Raw genomic sequence first — 10763 nt, forward strand, 5'->3', positions numbered from 1 at the left:
TACACGTGAGCAAAACTTTCATGCAAGCATTGATTGGAGAGTGCTCCAGGATCAACAGCTGCCAGGAAAAAAAGAAGAAGGCTTAGGCAAAGAGAGAAGTCAGTCTCTAGCCAACTCATAGCAAAGGTTACGGTGAAAGGCAGTGTTTACACAACCTGTATTTACAGGTCACAGGTCACCAGCCCATGAGGTATCACAGGAAAAATATTATACAACCCCCAGAAATTCCAGAGTTAGAGATGGATGTAGTTTCTGACGAGGACTTAGGTATGTCCCCTGAGAGGGGAATAAATGTGTTCTCTATGTGGAAAACAGGGTGAAATAAATACTTCGTGATGAGAAGATGAACTATTGCTAAAACTGCCAGCTGATTACTGAGCTCTGCTCCTTCACCTAATGGGAACACAGCTAAACTACACCTCCCAACCTATCTGCTATTAAAGTAGTCACATGGCTATTATCTATGGAACATGAGCAGAACAGAAAATGCTCCTTACAGGCCTGGCTTGTGGAATCTTCCAAGTACCATCATCCTCTGATCTTGGTCCTTTCCAGTCTGATACAACCATCTATGCAGTGACCTTGGAAACCTTATGATGAAAATGCCAGAGGTACCGAATGGAAATAGCCTGAGTTTCCAATTCAAAAGTGATTATCCCAAGCAAAATGGCGTTCCCACAATCCAGGACAAAGCTATATTATCTAGACTCACCTTTCTTCAAGAACACAGTCTCTCTTCTGAAACTTTTGGAGCCAAGTATGTTTTAGCATACAGAACTTCATGGTTTTGTATAAGGTACTGCAGTATATATGTTACATGCTAGTCTATGTTAATTACATTTGTCCCCAGAGAGGTTTGGATCAGCAACCTAGAATCAAGGACATTGATGTGTCTTCACTTAGTCTGTGAATAGTTACTCTGAGATGAAGTCTAAATGTAGCCTTAGAAAAGTCTATAAATTTCCCCAAGAATAGTTCAGGGAAGGTGTTACTATGTATGAATTTTGGCATCAAAACTACTTAAGTGTTTATTTAAATTTTTTTTTGTTTTTAAAGCTTCATGGGTTTCAGAATTGCAGGTATAACTGTGTAACCAGTGCCCAAATACACAGAAACCCCTTGAGAAGAAAATGAGTGGAGGAAATGTTGGTTTCTGTTGAGCACCTAGCCAAGATCCCCAACTGCCTGTATGAGGGAAACAGTGAAAAGATAAAATAAGAAACAGATAAATTTAGGAATACATGAAGGAGGGCTGGGAGGTCAATGCCTCAAGATGAGCAGAGACAAAGACACTTCAAGCCAGCCACTATTTATCAAGTGTATACATGACAAGAGTGATTAGCGGAAAACTCAAGGTCAATGATTTAGTGGGCAATGGATAATTTTGAGATGACTCAAGAGGGCAGAGATTACCTTACACTAATCAAGATCTTGCCTGGAATGTTTTTTATCTTAGTAGTCTAAGACTTAGTTTAGTGGGTGGAAAGGATGGTCCATCCCTAAAAAGTTAATGGGAAATTTCAAAAGGGTGATGCCAATAATCCCATACCTCCATGTATTCCTTAGCGATATATGCAAAATTAGCCATTATAAATTTGCCATCCCCAACATATTTCAATGTAGACTATGCCAGCAACTGTGAAATTACCCCACTTTGAGATTCTCCAACCCAGAGGTTAGTATGGTTGAATGTTCACATCCTTCTGGTTATTGCTGAGACATATGGCCACATTAACAACAGAAGAGTGTGGGAAATGTAGCTTAGCTATGTGCTCTTGATGCACTAGAATGCAGGTTAGCAAGCAAATGGCAGTCTCTATCCAAAACCACCCTTCTGGTCCTGTGTCAGCTATTCTGGTGACAGAGATTAACCTTGACTGAAAGGATCCTGCAGCCCAGTTACCTAGGTTTTAAATTAATATTTAATTTATTGAAATTATCACTAAAAACCAATTTTGCTTAAACCTCTAAATTCAACTTATGAATCTTGAAATTCTATGTATAAATGTACTAAATGTCATGTTTTTCTTTAAAAATCACTTTCACTTGTTCTTTGATTGATGCTTAACTTAACTTGAGCAGATTTAAATTCCCTTAACAATTAGTCCCATTTACAAAGTTGGTAACATTTCCATAACTGTTTTAGACTATATTCATATGCTTAATTTATATTTTCCCCCACACACTTAAAGGCAGACAATGTAGACTTAGAATCCTTATGTGCAAAATTTTTCTTACACCTTAAGCAATTCTTGTAAATCTACTTTGTCATTTTCAGATTTTGATTTGTCTAATATGCTATAATTCTATTTAAACTTAAGTAGTGTCATATGCTTCCAATTAAAATTTGTTGGTTTAAAATAAACACACATCTCCAGTTGAAAACATAAAGCTTGACTTAAATTGATGTTACACTTAAAGTTATACATATTTTTAAACTTATTTTAAATTTAGCATCAAAATACTATGCTTTGCTCCATAATCTCTACACTAAATTCTAGACCTTCTCAGGGTTACTGAGCTAAGTAAAGAAGTTTACCTTCTCAGGAAGGCCGAGACTCTTAGGTTTAATAATTAGAGGCAACGGATGTAACCCAGGGGCAGAGCATTTGCCTAGCATGTACAAGAGCCCCAATATCAAAAAAGAAAAAAATGCTTGTTATGAACTTAATGTTTGTCCTTATATCCTATTGCATGTGCTGAAATCCTAACCTGTTGTCTGATGGTGTTAGAAGGTGTAGCCTTTGAGAATGTTTAGGTCATAAATGTGAATAGGATTAGTGTCCTTCTCTGAAGAGATGTAAGTGGAGTCTCTTCTCTCTAACATTAGAGAACTCAGAACATGGTCTTCTATAGACCAGTAAGAGAGACATCACCAGACATCAGATCTGTGCCATCTTATCTGGGACTTCACACCTCCAAATCTGTAACAAATACATGTTTGTTGTTTAAGTCACTGTTATGGTTTGTGTCTAGATACCCCCTCCTCAAAGCCTCATGCGGTCACAGGAGGAGCTTTTCAGAAGTGTCTGGGTCCAGGGTGCCTGATGCTGGGCTTGATTTATGGTGTGATGCAAGGATAAGGGTATGAGTGCCACCCACCCTAGAAGAGTCAGAGAGAGGACTTCTGTTGTCATTGTTTGCTTCTTGCTGCCTCACGGCTCTCTGCCTTCTGCCTACTATAAACTATTTCTTCTCTGCCATGCCACCCTACCTTGGGTTCAACCAACTATGAACTGAAACCTCTACAAGTTGTGAACTAAGTAAACTTTTCCTCCTTTAACTTTAGGTATCAGGCATTTTGTCTCAGAAAAAATGAGAAAAGACAATCATACAGCCTGAGATACTCCATTATAGCAACCCACACTGATGGTGTGTGTTCTTCAGCTTTCCATCTACATAATAAAATACCTGAGATAATTAACTTATTAACATAAAATGTTTATTTGCCATCCAATAAATGATCAGATATTGCTCTTATGCCTCCGTGACAGATGGCAGTGGCAGGAAATATGTGTCAAAGCAAACTGCTAACCTTATGCCAGCTAGAAAAAGAGAAGGAGGAAGGCCCAGGGTTCTACATCCTCTCTGAGATCATCCTCAGTGACCTAAGGACTTCCTACTAGGAACCACTTCATACAAATGCCACCACCTCCCAGCAGCACCACCCTTTGACAGAGCCCTAACATGGACCTTTGGAAGAATATGTGACATCAAACAATAGCATAGTGCCATAAAACACTGACTATCAGTTTGAAGAACAGGACAGGAAAGCCAGGGATGCACACAGCTGGGATAATCTCACTGGTGGAAAATTTGTCTCTGTGGCTACAGTTCATCAATGCATCTTTTGCATTGTGCTCCATCCTGTCTTTAGTAGATGGCCGCTACTGTACCCCTCTAGAGCCTGGCAGACTGCCCTCGTCTAGTCAGCTCTATGTGCATTTTGTGTTTGTCTTGTCTCACCAGATTCTACAGGTCTGCCAGTGACTTCTGCATTCACTTCCCATTACTTTATCAAATTCTTGAAATAATATGCTTTATAAAAAGAATGATTTATTTTAGTTCACAATCTGGGAGGGTTCAGTCCATGGTCAGTTGGCCTGTTGCGGTGGGACTTGTGGCAAGGCAACTCATCACAGTGCCAGTGTGAGGCAGAGGAAGCTTCTCGCCTCAGGGGACCAAGAAGGAAAGAAGAACCTCCCCCCTTACTCCCTCCCAATGACACCACAGGCTAGGAACCAAACCTCAGCACCTAGGCCTTTGGATGACAAACATCCAAGCCATTCTTTTCTAATGCATACGGCTGCCCCTGGCCCGGCCTCTAAAACTTCATGCTCCTCTCAGACACACCTAACCTGTCTTCAGAGCCCATCATCTTTTCTCCCAAAGAAATCTCTTTCTTCCTCTGCCTTAATCAGTCTTTTTTTAAATTTTAATCCCTGGGTTGATCCTTGTAAATTGCCTTTGGTGAATCACTTTATTGCTAGTATTTAGAACCTTTAGGAAACGACTACTTCTCAAAGGAGTCTTCCAGGTGTAACAATCTTTTGGGTTTTGAATCTGCTGCAGAACCTTACCTCTTTGGTTCATTGAGGATGAAAAGTTGCTGCCTACTTGGCCTAGCCGCTGGTTCTTTGGCACTGGCCTGTAGTACTTTGTATGACCCTTAGGTGATCTCAGTTTGGTATACTAGGAAGAATAACTGATTAGAACAATTACATCACTTTGGCTCAAATGATACAATGAGCAATAACAGTAGCATCAAACACAGCTTAGAAAATGACAAACTGAGGTAATTTAGTTTACTACCTTTAACCATATGAACTAGATTTGTAGTTATATAACAAAATCTATAACAAACAAGAAAATTGTATGCAGTAAATAAGCCCTCAGTACGGCAATTTTGCCCTCAGGGGAGGAAAGCTAAAAGGGTTGGGGAGAAAATAGAGAAATAAAAGAAAGGGGAAGAGATCAGAAGGAAAGCCAGAGGACAAAGGAAGATCACACAAACTTTGGGAAACTGGTGCAGAAGACACGAGGGAAAAAGAGAAGGAAAGAATAAAAAAATAAAAACAAGAACAGAACAACAACAAAACTAGAAACCATGTTCACAGTCATAAAATAATAACAAACAATGAAGGAAAAACCAAAACGCAATTTTTAAAAAAGAAAGAAAAACAGAAAAAAAGAAAAGGAAAAACAATGTCCACTTCAAGTTATGTCTTTGCTGCCACCGGTACACAATTGGACAGACAGGAGTCCAGATCTGCATTGGTCAGTCCTAGTAAGCCAGCAGCAGCTCCATGGCAGGGTAGGAGATAATCCCAGGGAGTCTGCACCCCTGTTTCCTCTAACATTCAGGCTGGCCTCCAGCTTCGAGGCTGGAAACAGATTCACCCAGCTGTGACAGTTCTCGGCTCCCTGCAGTTTGAACTGAGCTGGATGCTGGTAGGTGAAGCCAGCAGCCACTTCAAGTCCTGAGCTCAGTTGGTCTCTCTTCAAGATGGCTTCCAGTCAAAAAAAAGGCTCCCAGCCAATCACCCTCTCCAGGGAAGTCCCAATGGGAACACCTCACCATCAGCCACTGCAGTCTGGGCCAATCCACTGCTCTGCTCTGCTGCTGTGCTTCTCCATGGAGGCCTCTGGAGTCACCAGCAGTCACCAGGCATCTTCAAGCAAATCTGATTCTTAAAATGTTCTAAATACACTCTTGATTTACATGCTTAGCCTTTGGGTTCACAGTAAGCTCAGTCACATCTCTATCGTAACAAGAGAATGGCACATAAGGGGTCCCTATTCTTTCTCATCTTTTCAGTGGAAAAAAAATACAGCACTCTTAGTAACTAAAGTCACAATCTGGGTCTCCAAAATTCAGTTGTATAGCCAAGTAACCAAGCAATTATAAAACTTACAATCCCAGAACCATCTGGAGACGGTGGAGGTAACAGGAGTTTGTGTTCAGACTTCACAATCTGAGATATTGGCCCCTCCACATTTAATTCTTATCTGACCCATAATGTGGTTCCCAGTGTCTAAGAGACAACCAGACGTGCCTCAGATAGGCCTGAACAAGGTTCACACACATTTTAGGAGTAGAATTACTCAAGGCTCCATGATGTTAGACCGTCCATATCACCAGGGCTAGGGACAGTTCTGTCCATCTCCTGACAATTAATGACAAAAAATTTGCTAACAAGTAACTATGTGCACTTCAGTGTATCATTTCTGAGTTACTCAAGAAAAGTTCTATTGTTAAAAAATAAACACTTACACATTATTGGTAGGAATGTAAACTCGTACAACCACCATGGAAATCTATGTGGAGATTCCTCAAAAAGTTAAAAAATATATGTCCATTCAACCCAGCTACTCCTTCTAGGTATCTTCCCAAAAGAGTCAAAGACATTTGATATATGCATAATCATGCTTATAGCAGCACAATTCACAATAGCTAAGTCTTGGGATCAGCCTATATGTCCCTCAACAGATGAATGAATAAAGAAATTGTGGTATTTAAACACAATGGAGTACTACTCAGTCATAAAGAAGGGTGACTTGAGTCATCTGTAGGAAAACAGATGCACGATGAGATCATACTGTTAAGTGAAACAAATCTTATACCCAAGCTTAAATAGTACACTGTTCCTCTTAGATAAGAAACACAAAATATAAATAAAGAGCAAAATAAAAGATAACAGGAAAATGGAGAGAGCTTTCCCAAATGTAAAGGGGATCAAAAGATGAGAGGAAAGGATAAAGGAGTGAACAAAGAATTAAGATGTACATGTATGTGTACTAATTCCCCATGAGGAATGTGAATGCTGTGTACTGCCAACATTTACTAACAAAAAAACAAAAGAAATTGGAGGGCAGGACAACGCTGAATGGCTGGACACAGGCCTCACCGATGGTGGCAAAGTCCCTGGTCCCAACCCCTCTTCCCACTACCTCACCTTCTCTGGCCCACCTCCCCTGGCCCAGGAGTCTGTGCTGAGAGTGCACAACCTCGAAGGCCCAGGGGAGGGAGCAACCACTGTTCACCTAGGGCCAGAGCCCGGGCTGTCCAACCTCGGGGAATCACGTGACCCTCTCCTCACTGAGTCGCGCCCTGTGGACCTATTTCCCTTCTGCATGGTGCCATGCAAGGAAGGCAGTTCTTTCAACGGCCTCATGCAAATCAGAAACCTTCACCAGTGAGGCTTTTGCACCTGTTACCAGCTCCAGCCTCAGAGCCAGCCACATTGTGACCCCCAGGTAGAGGAGCCACTCATCCCCAATCTGTTTTTGAGGGAAACACACCCTGAAGATGGGAGAGGTGCTGCCTGAATTGGGGTCAGGGCTTTGGGACTGAATAATATGGACAGGGCTCCCTTATCCAAGTGGACTAGAATCTGTCAGCAGATACAAGGTTCCTACTCCTTCTCTAACAAAGCCAGCGCCACCACATCCCAGAATCTCCATCCCCCTCCTCCCACCCACTGTTGCTAGCTAGCTAAATTTAGACCCTGGTTTGTCCTTTTCCTGTAGGGCAAGGGTATTTTAAGCACTTTGCAGTGTGGTGCTGCAGGAGAGGCAGGGACTCCAGCATCGCTGTGGAGGTAGATGTGGCAGCTCCTCCCCTCTGTCTGTCAGACGCCGCCGGCTGGCAGGGGCTCACTCATCTCTCTCGGCACCCATCTCCCTACCTCCTCCTTCCTCCCTCTGGGAGGCAGCCAGAGAGAGCACACTGTGACCACAGGATGCAAGGTGAGGACAGCCTTCCCTAGAAGCTGGGGATCAGGAAACCAGTCCCGCAGTACACAGAGGAGCCTCGTGGGCACAGCCTACCCTCCCTTTGTGGAAGTGAGAGGGGTGACTGTGGTCCTTGACCTTCCCTAAGAAAGTCACCAAGGGGGACTGATGCATGGAGATTTCAGAAGTGTTGTTGATGGGCACATAAGCTGCACACTAGGTTCCATACCACAGCGTGGGCACCGCATTGCTGTGTTCGTGTCCACCGGCCCCAAAAGCATAGAGACTATTCAGGTCTCTGATTGGTAGCAAGAGAAACGTGTTGTTCTTGAAATAGTAGTTAATGTATCTGCTGCTGCTGCTCTGCTCTTCCCCAAGCACAGAGCTCTTTATCATTTAGCTTTTAAGCAGCTAATTAATTTTCACTGCAGAGTGGACTTGGGAGGAAAATAGTCTCCTGCCATGGGAGGAAAACCTTGAGTGAGGCCAAAGAAAATATGTTTGCTATTTCTAATTAAAGCAGGAATAGGTGAACTGGAAACCCTGCCAAGGCCTGAGATCCTGAGGCTTTGCCAGCTTCTATGAGCTGTCAGGAAACATCTTTCCAGGAGATTTTGAGCAACAAAATAAAAATCCATTTGGATTCCTGCCTGCTGCCCTTTCCCTCCATCAGCAGACTTGGCATCTTGTCTCATGGCAAGCGGTGCATGTGATTCCCACACCCCAGTGTGTGGGCGTGCGTGCGTGCGTGCGTGTGTGTGTGTGTGTGTGTGTGTGTGTGTGTGACAGAGCGTAGCAGGATGAGTTGGCAATTGAGAGCATAAGTTTGGGGAAAGGGGAGTCTGACATCTTCCCCAGACCTCTGGTTTTCCACCACCCTGCTCACCCGCAGTGGCATCTCTGCCTGCCCAGCTGTCACAGACAGACATGGAAATTTTGGGCTGACTTCTCAAGTGTCAGATCCCAGGGATGAAGAGAAGGAACAGAAAAGTTCACCTCTAAGAGACTGTCAGCAGTCAGTGGTTCTGACCGGAGTCCTGGAAGCTGCTGCCAAGTGGTTGAACCCCAGAAGAGGCCTGAGACAGATGATCCAAGATGACCCAGAGATTGGCAGGTGCTGTGAAGACTAGGCTGCCTTGTGGTACGCAAGGTTTATATACATCAGAGACGAACAGAATTCACAACCAACTTGCCTAACTCCAAGTCCCCTAAAACGAGGTAAATAAAGACCCTGAGTCCAAAGTCTCAGCCCCAGGTAGGAGGCTCCGAAGGCAAGCAGAAGCAATGGCCTCTACACTTCTATGTGGGAAGCTGTGGTCTCGAAGACAGCGGTGAGTGTGGACCGAGAATGAGGGCTAGGAAAGAGAAAGTGGGTGAGTTGAATAACAAGAGGGGAAAACGGGGATGAAACGCATGTGAATTCAGAACCACAAATGAAAAGCTCTCTCAAACTCGTTTGAAAGCTAAAGCTCTGCATGCCTCAAGGCTGTGACCTTCAGAGGGCTCCGGGATGAACTGGTGCTGTCGTAGACAGTGACAAAACAGCCCGGCATCTAGACACACCACAACAGGAGAGGCTGCTGCAGGGCATCTGATTGGCCGTCTTCTGTCCCCTGATTTCCCAGGCCCATGGCCCACCAATACAGCGCTCCCTGCCCACCAGGGAGTCTTCTCTGTGTCTGAGATCCACACACCACCTCACTCACCCTTTTCTGCACCCCTACTAATGAGGCCTAATGAGAGAATACAGGCAGACCTGTGCCGCAGCCTGTAGAAAACACTGTCACAGAAATGTGACCAAGGGGCGCAGAAGACATAGGGGACAGTACGTACTCAGCAGAAGGAATAGTATATGCAAAGCCTCAGAGACAAGAAAATGTCCAGTGACTTCAGAAAGTGTAGCATTTTGTGTGACTGGCGCCCAGGCAAAGAGGCCAGGGAGGGAGGGAGGCTGGACCAGACCCTCCTGGGTTAAGGCACCAAGGCACAGGAACAGCAGGAGATAGGGAGTTTCCTGAAGAGCAGGATGGCACCTGACACCAGTTAGGGATGTGCTGGAGTGAAACTCACTGCTGTCAGAACCGTCAGCGTCAAGAGTGGGGAGGGAGAAGCCTCTTAAAACAGATGAGGTAAAAACGGAGAGGGTAAGAGTCAAGGAGGAGGCAGCAACGGCTGCATAAGAGACAGTCATATTTGAGAGATTTTTAAGGGGAGCAATGACAGGGTTTAGACACCATTTGGACATGAAGAGGGGGAGAGGGAGGAACTAGGCTCTCCCTCGAGGCTAAGGTAACTGGGTGAAGGGGAGCAGGATAGGACAGTGGAGTCAGATCAAAGGTTGCATCTGAGGCAAAAGACGCCCAGGTGGAAATACCAGTCAGGAAAGAAACTAGCATGAGGCCACCTGGTGGAGGGGGAGGTAGGAGTCACATCAGGCAAGCAGTGAACTTTGCCACCACTAGGGGTCGGTGTCACAGAGAACTCAGGGAAACCTTGTTGATGCTCTTAATGCCCCCATTTCACAGAAAGGAACCAAGACTTGGCTCCCCGGTGCGTCCTAGAGTAGAGACACTTCACCAGCAGTTTGCTCTTCTGAAATAACTCAACCAGTTAGATTCTGAACCACCTGGGGCTTAGGTCAGTCCTGTGGCAGGGAACAAGGGCGGGGCTGAGGTCACTCAGGAGTCACATAAGGGGAGCCACAGACTCCCTCAGCAAGATACTCCAGACCCCTCTGTTCCAAATAGCAATGCACCTGCCTTCTGTCCTGCACCCCTGCACTAGAAACCTCCCTACAGAATGTTCCAGAAGACACAGAAGGAGCTGACAGTGTCCCCCGCAAGTCACTGGGCATCTGTCCGGGTGTCTGTGGGACTCCTTAAATTGTCTCTTTTTTAGGGGAGCTGAGGGAAGTAAGATCCATCTTCCTTTCCAAATAGCCTGGTGTCCCGAAGATTTACCGGGGCAGAGCACCTAAACCGCCATCCCTGCCCCCTCACCTCAGCCCTGCGCAGACACCGGAGTCACTC

The sequence above is a fragment of the Cavia porcellus genome, unplaced genomic scaffold (assembly GCF_034190915.1).
Source record: "Cavia porcellus strain 051 isolate PalLab524CR breed Dunkin Hartley unplaced genomic scaffold, mCavPor4.1 scaffold_27, whole genome shotgun sequence".
Taxonomy (NCBI): Eukaryota; Metazoa; Chordata; class Mammalia; order Rodentia; family Caviidae; genus Cavia; species Cavia porcellus.